The 17,373-nt window shown below is 41.0% G+C and overlaps 1 protein-coding gene across 4 annotated transcripts in view; it reads right to left on the reverse strand.

Annotated features, from left to right (window-relative positions):
• The window catches only part of L3MBTL4 (L3MBTL histone methyl-lysine binding protein 4), a 456,802-nt gene that overhangs the window by 234,635 nt on the left and 204,794 nt on the right, over positions 1–17,373 (reverse strand). The gene's annotated exons all lie outside the window — the stretch shown is intronic.

A 17,373-nucleotide genomic window follows, 5' to 3' on the forward strand; every position in this document is an offset into this window, starting at 1 on the left:
CCATTTTACATATAAGGCTCCTGAGATACACAGCAATTATGAAATATGCCCATAATTTCCAAATGATTGTGATTCCCAAGCCCTCCCTCTTTCCCAGGCCTCATGCCTGACACTCTATTCTGTGGTTTTGGAACTGGCTGCCCCTAGGTTTGTTCCTTACCACTGCTTCCACACTCACTCTTGGTCAATTAACTCAACTTCTTGTCTCTGCTAATAACCTCCCTCAAACGCATCTGCTCTTCCACAAATTCAGTTGCCTCCATCTTCCATTTAGTCCATTCCCACAGCAAATATCATAGAAAAACTTTTAACCACTCAACTGGGAAATTTAGTGATTTATAGTCATTTTCACTATAGCTATTTTTCACTGAACTATTTTTATTTGTAAGGCCACTACCCAAATTCATCGGGTTTCTTAGAGCAGTGTTTTCAAAATTTAGTAAGCAAAATATGAATCATCCTCTCCTCCAACCAAGATTTAATTCAGTGCGGGGTCAAGAATAAAGGTCAAAATCTGTATTTTTTAAACACAAACCCTGGATTATTTGCTGTTTTTCCATGTGTATATGCCAATGTTCATGGCAACAGCATCCACAATAGCCAAAATGTGGAAACAATCCAAGTATCAACAGATGAACAGGTATACGGCATGACATGCAATGGAATATTATTCAGCCACAAAAAGGAATAACGTTCTGACACATACTACAGCACAGATGAACCTTAAAAACATCATAAGTGAAGTAAGCCAGGCACAAAGGGACAAATATCTACTAATATCTACTTACATAAAATACCTAGAATAGGCACACTTATAAAGACCAAAAGTAGATTAGAAGTTAGCAGGGTCTGCATGGAGGTAAGAAAGAGGATTTACGGATTTTGGGGTACAGACTTTCTGTTTGAGGTGAGGAATTTTTTTTTTTTTTGCATTTTACCTTCTTTTTTTAAAAAACTTTTATTTTATTTTATTTTATTTTATTTATTGAGATGGAGTCCCACTCCGTTGGCAGGCAGGAATGCAGTGGCTCAATCTTCACTCACTGCAACCTCTACCTTTCACTTATAAGTGAGAACACGCAGTATTTGGTTTTCTATTCCTATATTAGCTCACTTAGGATAACGGTCTCCAGCTCCATTTCTGTTGCTGTAAAGGACATTATTTCCTTCTTTTTTATGGTTGTATAGTATTCCATGGTGTATATGTACTACATTCCAGTCTGCTGCTGATAGGCATTTGGATTGAATTTGTCTTTGCTACTTTAAGTTGTGTCATGATGAATATGCACCTGCAGAACATATTATGGCAGAACAATTTATATTCCCATGGGTATATACTTAATAACGGGACTGCTGGGTTGAATGGCAATTCTGCTGTGCATTCTTTGAGAAACTGCCACACTGCTTTCCACAATAACTAAACTAATTTACATTCCCACCAGCAGTGTATAAGCATTTCCTTTTCTCCACAATCTCGCCAGCACCTGTTATTTTTTGACTTTTCAATAATAGCCAGTCTGACTGGTGTGAGATGGTCTCTCACTGTGGTTTTGATTTGCATTTCTCTAATGATTAGTAATGTTGAGCATTTTTTCATCTGCATAACTCTGTATGTGTCTCTTTCTGAAAAGTGTCTGTTCACATCCTTTGTCCACTTTTTAATAGGGTTGTTTGATTGCTTGCTTGTTGATGTGTTTCTGAATATCACCTTCGTTGTATGCATAGTTTGCAAATATTTTCTCCCATTCTCTACGCTGTCTGTTTACTCTGTTGATAGTTTATTTTGCAGGGCAGAAGCCCTTTAGTTTAATTAGGTTCCATTTGTCATTTTGTGTTTTGCAATCGCTTTTGGTGTCTTCATCATGCAATCTTTGGCAGGTTGTATATACAAAGTAGTATTTCCTAGGTTGTCTTCCAGGACTTTTGTAGTTTTAGATTTCACATTTAAGTTTCTAATCCATCTTGAGTTTATTTTTGTACATGGTGTAAGAAAGGGGTCTAGCTTCAATCTTCTACATATGGCTAGCCAGTTATCCCAGCACCATTTACTGAATGGATAGTCCTTTAGATAAAACTTTTTCAAATGCTTTTTAGGGTTATCAGCTGACTGCCATTAAACCTGCAGTTCTATCTAATGCTACAAAATAACTTTTTTAAAAAGTCATAAACTATCCTTAATTTTATAAGGCAATGAACCCAAGAGAAATCTGGTTGAAGGCTGAATGCAGAAGACCACTCAACTCAAAAGGTTTCCATTTGTGATAAATATATCCATGTAAGTCTCCATTGCTCTATTTCTATGTTTACAGTTATAAGAAACAGAATTAGTTTTTCCCATAAAATGTGTTTTTCAGATAAGATTCCCACAAGAAATAAAAAAGGCCAAATTTCTAATAGAATCCCCAGGGTTTTAATTCCTGTTAAGAAATTTTTAAATATTTCATCAGAATTAGGCATACGAGCCTCTCCTGGGGCTCTGTGACTACATGACTGTGGATGGTATCTTTGGAAGAAAAACCTCCTTCATAGCCAGTGTAAGGACAAATGATCTCCAAATCAGCTTATGGCTATAACTAACATAAATCTTTCCATAATCTCTGCCGTAAATCTTATACAGTTTGAAGCACAGAAGCGGTGCACTGGACCTCCTAGGTGGAAGATGCTACACCTTCACTGCTGATGTAAAGGTCGTCGCCTTTGTGACTGTTCACCCAGGACAAAGGCCTTTTCAGGGGACATTGTTTCAATATGTGCTCTCAATTTGTCCTGAGATTCTGAATTTCCACTCAGGATTCTATAGAAAATCATCTCAGTTTTTCTACTAAATGACATGAAAAAGGACTTACACTGTTTACAATAAAAGAAGATATAAGATTTCTAAATAAGAACAGTAAGACTTCATGAAGAATGTCAAACTAAGAAAAGTTGGTTATACAGAGACAGTATATAATTTATTGTCCAAATGGGATATTTTTGAGAGTAAAAGGGAACACTATTAATCATTAGATAATTACAGTAGGCATACTCCAGGACTAACCATGTAATCCAGGATAATCAATAACCATAAGTATTCTAAGGATGAGATTGCTGTAAACATTCAATTCCCAGTAAGCCAATAACAAAATGGAAATATCATACAATTCTCATTATAACATTTAAAAAATGCACTTTAGTCTAATGTTGCAAAGTTTCCCCAATAGGAATTTATTGTACAAACATTTATATAAGGAACCATGAACAACACAACTGACAATATGATACAGTGCCCGTACAAAAATTTCTGTAATTACAAAATATCTACATGGGTAATATAAGCAAAATGGAAATATATAAACACAGAGATATACTTAGGAAATGATTGCATCACGAGCACTATTTCTAAAATTTTCAAAGTCATATGTAGGTTCACATTTTTCCTATTCATTCTAATAATTTATGTATTAGTACAACATTAATCTTGTTAGTAGTAATTTTTAAATTAGTCATATAAATAATTTCCTGATTACTTCTGAGCATTTAGACTCTTATTTTACATCTGTCACAGTAATTTGACTATTATTTGAGAACAGAAACTTTATTTTCTATATTTTTTGTTTCCGGTACCATACAATATTTGTTATTTGTTGAAGGATTTTAACACTCATTGGACAAATAAATGAATGTATAAATTCAAATATGTCCATTCAAATTATGTAAACACTATCAAACAAATAGATTTAAAGGATTTAATTAAGTTTAAATCCAAACAGACTGATTTATCCATTTCTTTTACAGACCCATCTATCTTTTCAACTACCAACATTGTTTTTCAATAAATATGACATTCTGAAACAGGAAAGCTTCTGAGATTCTTTTAAGCCGTTTCTTCTTTTAGAATACAAAAACAGGCACATGTTCCTCTTGGTTATAATGACTAAGATGTGGTGGGTAAACAAGGACTTGGAGCTAACTACAATTATGATCCAGCCAGATTGAGGAATGGATGGAGAGAAGAGTGCGTATGTGGAAGAGACCAGGGGAGAAATGAGTGCTCCACCCACAGCTCATACAGTCAGAACCCCGTGTAAAAGTTGGGAAGTCGCAAAACAAGCCTATGTTTAGAGTCTTAAGGATAAACACCACAGAAATCAGCTCAAATAGGTGAAAGTCTTATCTCTGCAGAGAAAAAAATGTGGAAGAGAGAGTCTTGGGACAAGTGTTTCCCCAACAAAACTTGTAGCATTATTTTTTGCATTTTGTGCCAGTATAACTTGGGCAACCCAGTTAATGCCTATGTCATCGCCAGATGAGAAATGCGGGAAAAGAAGCAGGGTTTTTGACTTTTTGTTTGGTTAATTTTGTTGCTGAAGAGGAAATTTAATGAATTCCATTTTGATCATATTAAATTCCAAGTGCTTACAGGATGTGCAGGTCAAAATGTCCAGCAGACAAATGAAAAGTCATTCCTGGATCTTGCTTGAAAAATCTAAGGCATAGATTTAGGAGTCATAAACAAACAGGGGGCAGCCGGGGCCATGGCCATACACATGCTGACAAAGAAAAAGAGTGCGTACTTGATTGGGAAATAAGCAGTGCTGAACCCAGTATTCTCCCTTCCCCGCTGCCCAGATCCACATGGCACCTAGGACACAGCCCTTTATGGACAGCATCAATAGCCTTTGGTTTTGGCCAATTAGAAGTATCAAAAGAACTCATAGGAGGACAGGAGGAGAGAGAGGCTGGGGAAGTCATGCTCAGGTCACCTCGCTGGAGGCTGCAGGCTGGCAGTGGCTGAGGTCCCACCTGAGGGTGGCCCTCCTGCCTGTGGCTGGTTCCCGCACTCAGCTCCTCCGGGTTCTCCCAGCCCCATCCCTCAGCCTCTCAACCCTGCCCAAATGTCATTCTACTAAAGTCTATATGATGTGCCTGCTGGTTTCTGCAGGACCCTGACTTAATACATGAATCTACAAGAAATCCTGAGGAAGTCTATTAAAAAGTGAAGAAATAAGAAGCAATAAAGAATTCCAGGAAAAGAACTCTAGCCAAGACTGAATAGTAAAGAGGCCGCCGAGGGAGGACCATTGCAACAGGGGCTGGGGGAGTCTTTGCTCAGGCCACCAAATAGACACATGAGAAATGACTGTGGCAAGCTGAGCAAGGCAGCCACCGCCAGGAATCTGGATCTAGGCTGACTCAGCTGGAAGAGTGAATAGGTGGCAGGAATGGAAACCAAAAAGGGAACTTTATTATTATTATTATTATTATTATTATTATTATTATTACTTTGGAGATGGAGTCTAGTTCTGTTGCCCAGGTGGGAGTACAGTGGCGAAATCTCGGCTCACTGCAATCTCCATCTCCCAGGCTCAGGCAAATCTCCTGCCTCAGCCTCCCAAGTAGCTGGGATTACAGGTGTCCACCACCATGCCCAGCTAATTTTTATATTTTAGTAGAGATGGGGTTTCACCATGTTGTCCAGGCTGGTCTTGAACTCCTGACCTCAGGTGATCTGCCCTCGGCCTCCCGAACTGCTGGGATTACAGGCATGAGTCACTATGCCTGGCCAAAAACAGCACTTTTAATAACTGCGGTGGCCATGAGGAAGAAGCGAAGAGACTGAAGAAATGGGGAGGACGTGGTGTAAACAAGAGCAAGAGTTTCGGAAATGAGAAGCGCCAGCTCTCTGAGGCAAGGAAGACACAATAAGCATGGCACAGCCGGAGGGAGGAGACCGCGAGGCAACTTCTAGTTTCTCAGGCAACTAGGAGGCAAGGCTACCAGCGGAAGTGGAGGGTGGTCCAAAGACAAAGGCAAGTTGTGGCAGTAAATCATAAACCAGCAAAGGCATCCTCCTTCCAGTTGGCGGATGAAGGTCTGAAGAAGGGCAGGGCACACAGAGAGCTGCACTGAGGGTGTGAGGCTTCCCAAGTGCTCTAGGCAGGGAAGCCCGGGAGGCCGGCAGACGTGGGGGATGTGAGGGGTGGCATGGGGGACTGCAGGAGGCTGAAGAGCAAGACAAGCAACTGAGAGGGCTACACAGACAGAAGGCTCTGCTCAGAAACCAAGATTCTGAGCTCAAAATCTTAGAGATGGAGCTGTGCTGTGTGATGCCGAGGTCCCAAACATGGAGATGGGGCAAGCAGCAGTGATGAATGATGCCCAAGGTCTGGGCATCTCAGTCATAGATGATATGGTGAAAACAGAGATCTACTTAGAAAACCGATACAAACTTCTATTCCTACTCAGAGTAGGTGCTTGTTTTTACCATATATATTTCAGTTTTAAACTCAGAGTAGATGATGTTTTTAGCATATATATTTGAGTTTTGACCTTTTTGATGGCTGTGGTTTCTTTTACAAAAAAAGTTACAATTTCAAGTGCCTACAGGATATCCAACATTACTCAAATTCTAAAGTTTTCACCTAAAATATCACATCATAGTAGACAAAAGTCTTGGCTCTACTTCAACAATGAAATCTATGATTCTATTTACATACTCATCATATTCACCTTTTATGAAGTGTTCTGGGTCATTAAAATAAATGCATGTTGCTTCTAAGGAATAAGAAAATTGAGCTTAAAACTGTGTTGTGAATTAAAATTCTGCACAAATGGCTTGTGTTTACATGTACTGCACCCTCTGAAATAGGTAATTTATCCAGCTGACTGCAGAGCCTTCCCATCTTTTTCATGTATAACTGAGTAATTACCTCAGCCAGAATGAGGTGTTTCAAAAATGGATTGACTTTCTAAAGAAAATAAATAATGTTCAAGCCAGCAAATAATTTTCAAGCAATGGAGGAGAATGAATGTTTGGAATTAACATGTTTGTTCATGGTTTTAATTTTTTTTCTGTAATTCAATGTCAGAAGTCTAAATTACGCCCATGGAAATTACACTTATTGTCCACAAGGCTCTTGGTACCAAAAAAACACCACAAAAAATCCCACAAAAGTACCCATTCACAACCTGGCGTCTGCTCTCTACAATTTTGTATGTAGTGGAAGTTAAACATGACATAAATTAAAATGGTCAAAGATCTAATTATCTAGGGCTAGTTTTCTACTTAATTTATTTTAGACGGAAACAAAAAAAAAATTGTTGTCCAGCTGGATGCTATGTCCAATATTTCAGCATGTATGTTCCTGCGTATTTCAAGTCTATCCATTCATTCCCTGCCTCTCTCACTTTTCTACCTTGGAATCCTAGAGTCTGGAATCTGAAATGGAGAAACTACTGGCCTTCACAAAGGTAACACACCAACCCCACCAACCTCCACACACATTGTGTAGGATGGTACTGACAATCAAATAGTTATATTTCCAACTAAATATTTTTACAAGTATAATTTAATGTAATTATATAAAAATTTATATAGACTATATAATATAATTAATATGAAAAGTTTAGTTATTAATAAATTTAATTCTACAACTGATATTTTAGGGAGTTCTGCTTCTAGTTAGGATGTTAAACTTCCAGACAGGCCAATTAGAAATATTAGAACTAGAAAATGTCTAGAAACAAATACATAAAGCCATAATTTCAGAACTCACGGTGGATATCAAGAAGTCTAAATTAAGTGTAAACGATCTGACTGATGGAAAAGGAGGGCGCTTTCCTAAGTGAGCAGAGAGATCAGCCGTTTCCTCCAGCTGAAGGGCCTGTGCTAAGTTTGGACCTGGAGGAGTATAAGATCAAACCTGATGCAGGAGGATGGACTCTGTCAGAGGAAGACAATAGCTAGTGAAGTTTCAGAAGCAGTAGGGGCTGGCTGGTTGTGCTGAGATCTGCAGAAACCTCAGACCCTGAGCTGGCTGTCACTGAGTGCTTACCAGAACGGAGGCTGTGGGGAGGGTATGGAAGGCCCAGGGAGACCTCTGTAATCTCCTGGTCCTGGGATCACTAGAGGGAGTACAGGGAAGTCCTTTCCATCAACGCATTGGAAACCAGAGATGAACTAAAGCTAAAACTGCAACCTGCCCCAGACCTGCTTGATTCTTAACTTGATCAAAGGGATCCATCTCTGCATTTGTTTCCTAGGTCCACCATAACAAAATTACCAAAATTCTGAGGTGTCTTCAAAAGACAGAAATTTATTCTCTCACAGTTCTGGGGATCAGAACCAGAAATCGAAGCATGGTTGGGCCACACTCCCTATGAGAACATCACTCCTTGCCTTTTCCAGTACCCAGTGGCTGCATTTGACTCCCTGGCTTCAGGCTGCATCACTCCAATCTCTGCCTCCAGTTTTCACATTGCCTTCTCCTCTCCTTTTGTGCCTTTTCCTCTTTTGTTTCTTATAAAGATACTTGTCATTGGATTTATGACCCACTCATGAAACCCAGGATGAGCTCATCTCAAGACCCTTAACTTAATCATATCTTCAAATATCATTTTCTCAAATAAAGTCACAATCACAGGTTCTGGAGGTCAAGAGGTGGATGAATCTTTTGGGGACCACTATTCAACACACTATAGGCCCTCATACTAGCCACCTAATGGAAGAAAAGGCACAGCTCTTTCTGATCCAGTCTCTATGGTCCTTTATACAAAACATACAGCATACATGAAAAAAGAAACAAGACAATGTGACTTGTAATCAAGAGAAAATGTAATGAATAGAAGCAAACCCACAGATGATCCAGACACTAAAATTAGCCAAAAAAGAACATTAATTACTATAAACGTTAAATTTTTTTAAAAGATGAAGAAAAACAAATATAAAGTTAGAGAAATTTAACAGAAAAATGAGCTATCTATAAAGGAACCAAATGGATATTCCAGAATTTAAAATTCCATATCTGAAATTAAGAATTCATTGAATGACCTTAACAGCAGACTAAAAATAGCAGAAAAAAAGGCATGTGGCATAAAAGTCAAATCAGTAGAAATGATGTGAAACACAAAAAGAAAAAAGAGCAGGGAAAAATGAAGAGATCATGAGAGACATGTGAGATCCTCTCAGATACTCTAACAGATGTGCAACTATTATCTCACAAGCAGAGAAGACAGCAAGTGAGCAGAATGAATGTCTGAAGAGATAATGGCTGAGAATTTTCCAAAATGTATAATGAACATCAACCCACATATTCAAGAAATATAGTCAATCCCAAACATGGGAGCAAAAAAACTAAAGGAAAAAGAAAAACCCACCTCAGCACATTAAGCAAAATATCAAAAATGAAAGATATAGAGATTGCCAGGATAAAAAAAAAAGAAAGCATGAAAAGAAACATGACACAAAAGAATACATACTGCGTGACTCTATTCATAAGAAATACATATTAATGTATTCCATTCATAAGAACAGGAAAAATTAATCTTTAATGAAACAGAATGTGGTTATCTCTGGAGAGGTATGGGAAAGGGCTGTGGTGTTGACTGAAGAGGCTTTGAGAGAAGTTTTTAAATGATAGAAATGTTCTCTGTTTTGACCTGGAGGATAGTTATGGGTAGATACATATGTAAAAATTCACTGAGCTGTACACTTAAATTGTGTATGTTTAACTATATGTAAATTAATCCTTCCTTTATAGAACAACAGGAATCGGTCTGCAAATATTTGCTCCATGCTTGCCAGTCATAATGAGATAGATTCAGAATTTATCAGCAGAGTTCTAAACAATCATTCATATATTCATTTAGCCACAAATATTAATTGCATACTCACTACATGTCTGAGGCTATTTTAGGCATTAGGGATATATCAGTGAACAAAACAGGGGGAAAAACTCCTAGCCTTTTGAAGCTTAAATTCTAGTAGGGATAATCAAATACTATCTAATAAGTGAATGTTTTCATGTATTAAAAGGTGGTAAAGGCCGGGCACGGTGACTCAAGCCTGTAATCCCAGCACTTTGGGAGGCCGAGGCAGGTGGATCACGAGGTTGCGAGATCGAGACCATCCTGGTCAACATGATGAAACCCTGTCTCTACTGAAAATACAAAAAATTAGCTGGGCATGGTGGCACGTGCCTGTCATCCCAGCTACTCAGAAGGCTGAGGCAGGAGAATTGCTTGAACCCAGGAGGCAGAGGTTGCAGTGAGCCGAGATCGTGCCATTGCACTCCAGCCTGGGTAACAAGAGTAAAACTCTGTCTTAAAAAAAAAAAAAAAAGGCGGTAAAAACTGGAAAGGTGAGAGCAGAGCTGGGGGAGTAAGAGTGTGCCAGTAGAGACTTGCTGAAACTTAAAATCAAGTGGAAAATGTAGGCTTACAAGAGATGTGGGGGTTAGAGATTTGGGTGTATGGGAAAGAATATTACAGCCAAATGGATCAGCCAGAGCAGAGATTCTGAGGTGGCAGTCAGACGTGTAGGAAAATCGAGAAGTCTAGTCTGGCTGGAGTATACTTCAAGCTGTTTAAAGAGGAAAAACAGAAAACAAGAAGGTCGGGGTGGTGAAAATGAAGATGCCGTAGGATCAACGGATTAGAGACCCTGAGGCTGCAGATTCACAGAGTTGGGATATTCACAGAAATTACCTAGAAAGAAGATTGGTGGTAGAGAGGCTGTGATAAACTGCAATCACAAAAAGGGCTACATTATTGTTAATGGTGTGGCCCAAAGTACGACAACAGGGGTCAGTGGCTGAAGTTGGGTGTAGGGCAAGGACACCCAAGAGAGAAGGACAAGGGACTGAGAAAACAGGGTACTCGAAGGATTGCCTACATGTGTATTAAAACCACCACGAATGAAAACCAGAGATATGTTGGTCAGAGTGACCAGAAGCCAACAGCTAAAGTAACCAAGAAGGGCATGGGCAGATGCCTATAAATATGAAGAGTAGTGGCAAATACAATTTGAAGACACGAGACTCAAACCCAGAAGGCTTCAGGGAGGGAAAGGGAGAAGGTCTGGGAATAACCATAAGGAACAAAGACTACAATTTTCTCACCTCCAGCCCCCAAAGGGACCCTTTGCAAGAACTGCAGAGCAGCAATGTCCTCAGTGAGAACCGGGTAGAGCAGAAAGTAAAGAGAATGGTCAGAAAAGAGGGTCCAGAGGGACAGGGCAAAGCATGGAGATCAGCGGTGGGGCATAGTTGAGCAGTGACCTTGCAGTCTGGGCTTCTTGATGAAACTGGCATCACTGGGGATAAAGGGCAAGATACAGCTGGGCTGGTGGTATCAAAGGAGCAGGTGATGCCAGGCTGTGAGTCTGAGGGGTCAGTGGGGAGTGAGTGCCTGTGTCTTCCCTGTGGCTTTTGTGGGTGAAAGTGAGGCAGTCTGGAGGGACTGAGTCATAGCCCAAACATACGGGCCACTCTCTTGAACATGCTTAAACGTTCTTTTATCAGCACAAATTCACTGTATGCCTCCTAAGTCAAGCTATTTGACCAAAGGTACACCAGGGAATAACAGGACAAATGATTTTTCCAACTTGCTAATATATAATAAAACCCAGCAGGAGCTTGCAGCATTCACGGCAGTACTTTGTGGGATCGAGGAGGAAGAAGTACACGCATTAAGTGTCCTCCAGTCAAGCTTTCCAAAATTAATACAAGGACGTGAACAAAGACTGGAGCCTATTCAAATCCTTCCCCACTGGAAAAAAAATCAACAGAACTACAATTTTAACTTTGAAGAAATTTCGGCACCAGTGAATGTTACACTCCCACCAAACAGTGATCAGTTTCCTGCATTATTGAAATTCAATAGCACACCTCCCCACATCGACACTGAAGTAAGTAAATATCCCAGAATTCAAGTGAGGACAGTGACTCAGCGAGGGAGTCTGAATGAGCCCACTCTCCCACAGGGGCTGGTGATGGTCACGGCAGCCTTCCCGCCTCTGGAAACCGGCCCGATGAGAAGCCACATTTGGAATGAACACAACACGTAGGCTGCTAAATGCCATCATCGCAGCCGTCGTTACCATTTATTTTTAAAATATTTTTTCAGTGAAGTGTCAACTAAGGCATCACAGTTATTACCAATTTAAAAGAAAGCACCGTGGGAAGTGGCCCATTTAATTAATTATAGCCCATGTGTGGTGCAGCCCAAACAATGGCACACTTCACAATTACCCCAACATAATAACATCGAACAGAAAGTTCCCTTTCTCCCCTCCCTGTGCTGTGCTCCCTGTGGACTGCGAGTCACAGTCAGAAACATTGCCAAAGGATCAGAAGAGCCCAGCACTCCATCCTCCCCAGAGTATAGACAAGAAATCAGCAACGAAGACACAGATGACAGGAAAGGCATGGCAGCACCCCTGATGAATCGCCGTCCTGCATTGAGGGGCCCTGCTGAGTTCCTCAGGGTGGAGAAGAGCTCTCCGTGCCACAGCAGAAGGAATGCACAGGGCAGAAAGAGCCTGCTCAAAACCAACAGACCTGCATGAAATTCAAGGGCTGCCTCTTGCCAGCTGAGTGACCATGAGCAAGAGATTATACAACCCGATCTTCCTTTTTCCTCACCTGTAGAATGAAGGGAATGATGCCAAATTTGCCCACAAGTATAAAGTTTCTAACTAATAGGTGTAACATACAAAAGTGAATAGCAGGCACTCAGGAGGTAATGATCATGGATGATGATATTATCACATAAAGGCGGGAAAATAAATCTTCTCATGTTAGGTTGAGAGCCATACAATTCATAAGAAAACCATGATCTGAGCTGCCTGTTGGTCAGTAACCAGGCTCTGTCCTGGTCTTGAGAGAGCAAACCTATATGAGCCATGCTCTGGAGGGGAGAGGGGGGCAGGTTTGCATTTGGCCACAGAATTCCCCATCACTTGCACACGTGGACGCCCCTTACCCTGTGCCCCCGCACTCTGAAGACGGGCTGTCTATGATCCCACCCGCTACTAGGTACTTGATTACTTACTTGTAAATCCTGAGAGCTGTCTGATTTGCAAGGTTTTCTGTTCAGTGGTAGAGTCGTGCCTGGCTCACGGAAGCTACAGGATATTTTCTGACATGAATTCCATGTTGGGTGGATAGACTGGCATGAGTCATTCCACTACAAGCTTCAGACTGTCTGAGGAACATGCACACAAATGTCTGCAAACAGCACACTCACAGAAAGCCTCGCCACAATTTTTGCAGTTGAAAAGGGCAGAAATTTGTTTTTATTATGAAAACATTATTTTAAGGATAAAACATTTTGTGGCTGAGGGGAAACATTTTTAGAACCCCATGCAATCACTACCCCTGTTCAGTTTAATTTCTGCAGATGTCTGCTGCTTATCTGATTGGCCTTATTGGCTGTCCTATAAAGCTTGGCTTCCCTGTACCAGAATAATGGAGCAGGGTTTTTGACAACTCTTTGCAAACCACCCCAGAGCAGACAATGTAATATTCTGGTGGACCCTAAGGTCAGCAGACGAGAAGCTGTGTTGGCTTAGTTCCACTCCTCCCCATCTTCGTCATTCACAGCTCCCTTCCCCCAGCCCTCTTCATCCCTCATCCCCTCTCCCTGTCCCACACTCTCCTCCCGTTCACACAGTAACCAGCCGGAGCGCCCTCCGCACCCCCAGAAGAACATCTAATCACCAACAGCTCCACTGATAATCTGCTTCCCCACAACTCCAAAAAACAGCCTAATTTGTGCCTCTTTAGAGTTCCTCTTAAATACAACCCTATCATCTTAACTTGACTCTGGATACACATAATTCTTCCTCTTAAAATTTGGGGCTTTGGTTCAAATTGTGAATTGAATATTCACTAGATAAGTCACATCATTTATGAAACCTACTTGCTTCCGTGGGGCGGTCTGTCCAAAAGAAAATGTCCAAAGCCTTTTAACTATAAAACTCTGATCCCCTTCTCAGCATGAAAAAATGCTCAAAGAGGGGCTGAGTGACGTAAATGCAGAGCCTGAATATTCTGAACATCTTACCGTCTCAGTAATAAGCCTAAGGTGTCCCAGAAGGGCTGGAGAAGCAGGAGGAAGCCACAACCATGTTGTTTGAGACCCTGAATTCAGTTATGTCTGTAGATAGACCCAAGTCCTCCTATTCAGGGAGCCAATAAACTAAGCCGGTTAACCTTTCTAGGCTCGGTTAGACCTGGATTTCTCTCACCTGCAACAGAAGAACCTTGAATTCCTCCATAATCTGAAGTTCCATCCAAAAGACAAGGCCACGCAAGGCCCTGAGTAGCTTACAGATAAAACTAGAAGAGTGGGCCTAGACCAGATAGCTACCTTTGGTGCTAAAAGCCCTCATGCTTCAACTATTTCTTTTTTTTAAGTCCTGGGGTACATGTGCAGGATGTGCAGGTTTGTTACACAAGTAAACGTGTGCCATGGTGGTTTGCTGCACCTACCAACCCATCACCTAGGTATTAAGGCCAGCATGCATTAGTTATTTTTCCAAATGCTTGCCTTCCCCTAATCCAACCCCTGACAGGCCCCAGCGTGTTCTATTCTCCTCCCTGTGTCCACGTGTTCTCGTTGTTCAGCTCCCACTTCTAAGTGAGAACGTGCAGTGTTTGCTTTTCTGTTCCTGCATTAGTTTGCTGAGGATAACGGCTACTAGCTCCATCCATGTCCCTGCAAAGGACATAATCTTGTTCCTTTTTATGGCTGCATAGTATTCCATGGTGTATATGTACCACATTTTCTTTTTCTAGTCTATCATTGATGGGCATTTGGGTTGATTCCATGTCTGCTATTGTGAAAAGTACTGCAATGAACACATGTGTGCCTGTGTCTTTTTAATAGAATAATTTATATTCCTTTGGGTATATATCCAGTCTTGACTGTGCTAACCAGGCCCCTGCTTGGTTCCAGGTACAGCTTGCCTTTTGCCAATACTGGCCTTCCTGGGCAGCCTTCGTCTGTGAAGCTGCAGACTGTCTGTGATTCTGTTATCCACCTCGCCCTGGTGACCCAGGCTTCCATTTAGCCAAAGTTCCTGCCACACCCATATTTCTACAGGTACAAACTCATTTGTGATCACTGCTGCCCTCGGAAGTACTTGCAGGAAGTAATGCAAAGCTTTGACACTGTCAAGCCTGTAGCCTGGAAGAATCTGTTACGTTAAGTGGTGCAGGTCAGACGGAACTGGGGCTGGGGTGGCGCAGCTTCCCTCCCTTCTCCACTCATCCACTCTCAGTGCCTCTTAATTCAGCCTATTTCTTTGATCCCCTCTCCCTTTCTTGATGTCACTGTGATCGCCTAAGCTCATCTAAATATTGCTTTCATCTTTCTTCAGTCTCTCCTTGTGGATATCTTAATGCTGATGACAAATTATCTTATTTGTGATCAACACATCTTCACAATGAAAATGCGAATAACACAACTTGAATATAGCATAATCCCTGCACCAAGCTCATCTCAGGGTTGCAAGTACTCACTCTCACAGCAATGAAGCAGTCATTTTAGCTCCATTTGTCTGTTTTATATCCCCACATGCTAATGTGATATATTCCCTGTTGATAATAAGATTTCTGATCTTTATCAGAGAAAAACACTGTATCAAAACCAGAAATTCCGCACCACTCTCAACATACTTTATTTATCCTAATCTCTGGTGAGATTTCCTGTCTAAGGGAATCTTTTGCCTTATTTCTGCATCTTGTATCATAGTCTGTTACCGACTGTATAACACATATTTTTAAAGAATAACCATAATATAGGTGACAGGGAGGAAGGCAGCAAACCACACTGCCATGTATGTACCTATGCAACAATCTTGCATGTTCTTCACATGTACCCCAAAACCAAAGACACACACACAAAATCTATATATATAGAATAACCATGGGTCTAAAGATGTCAGTTTCTAGGGTACATTTTTCTTCATGTTCCTTCATCTGTTTCCCCATTCCAGGCCACCTGCTTTGAGCTTCATCAAAATCAATCCCCCAAAAAACCTAAATTCTAAAATTCTGTAAATCAGTCCAAAATGATGAGAAGAAATGACCATGTGTTGTAAGAATTATTAAATGAAGGTTTCTCAGCCTATTCAAAGTGCACAGTGTAATCACTGTCTAACTGACAAGGAATTTAAATGTTGGCAATGATAGGCTGGTCACATGTAATACTAGAGAATAGTTATTAAACTAGTGAATCTCAGACATGTTCTTTTAGTATGATGAGGTAGCATCTATTTATTATGATGTTCACAATCCTGAAAACTTATTTTAGGGTAGAAATAGAAAGGCCAATTTAAATATTTAGACAATTTTCAAGCTTGAGAATTAATCACTATGCAATTACTGATTTTCCAAGTGTTTAACCAGTTTCTCCCTGCTCATTTAAACTACATTTTTGATATCCAAAGAGGGAAAGATCTGTTAAATGTTTTAAGCTTATAATCTTCACTAGTAATGTTTAAGGGATAGCAAGGCCGGGCGCGGTGGCTCAAGCCTGTAATCCCAGCACTTTGGGAGGCCGAGGCGGGTGGATCACGAGGTCGAGAGATCGAGACCATCCCGGTCAACATAGTGAAACCCCGTCTCTACTAAAAATACAAAAAATTAGCTGGGCATGGTGGCACGTGCCTGTAATCCCAGCTACTCGGGAGGCTGAGGCAGGAGAATTGCCTGAACCCAGGAGGCGGAGGTTGCAGTGAGCCGAGATCGCGCCATTGCACTCCAGCCTGGGTAACAAGAGCGAAACTCTGTCTCAAAAAATAAAAAAATTAAAAAAAAGAGATAGCAAATAGTTGACCTAAAAACAGAAGCTGACTGAGAAGACAAATGAATAAACTATGGCTAACCCCAATCCAACACAGCATAGCTTCCTAGGAGCAGGTAATCAGCCCCCTCAGGCCTACAGGGGGTTTCTTAAGGTAGATATGCACTGGCCACTATTTCTACCTGCAAGTGGACACCCTAAAACTGCACCATCTAATGTAATAGCTGCTGCCCATATGTGACTATTTCCATTTAAATTCATTAAACTCAACGGAAATAGAAACTCCAGTTCCTCAGCTTCACTAGCCACATTTCAAGTGTCCAACAGCCACATGTGTCAAGTGGCCAGTGCACTGGAGAGAACAGGGAGAGGCCATGTCCATCACTGCAGGAAGTTTTGCTGGACAACACTGGCCTAGGTGATGGGATTACTGTACAGAGACCACCAGTAGTACATGTAAGTAGAATCTATTGCCTGGACAAGTGGGTGAAAAGCTAAGATGCTAAGCCCTGTTGCCATGAGACAGGAAGCATGGCAGGATCCAGGGCAGGATGCAGCTATGCTATCCATGGCTCTGGGCAGAAGGGGAAATCTGAAGGATAAGGGAGAAAGATGGCTTTGGGGGTCAGAAAGGGATCTCTATGATCTTGCTCTTGAATAAATGTAGTTTATGGAGGCAACTGAAATGAAAAAATTCAAATAAGCTTAAACAGAGCAGAGTTACTGTTATAGCACCAAATTTGCTTATGAGTGATAGCAGATAATTATATAAGGACTGATCAGAGCAAAGTATGAATCTGTGGG

The sequence above is a fragment of the Saimiri boliviensis genome, chromosome 13, assembly GCF_048565385.1.
Source record: "Saimiri boliviensis isolate mSaiBol1 chromosome 13, mSaiBol1.pri, whole genome shotgun sequence".
Lineage (NCBI taxonomy): Eukaryota > Metazoa > Chordata > Mammalia > Primates > Cebidae > Saimiri > Saimiri boliviensis.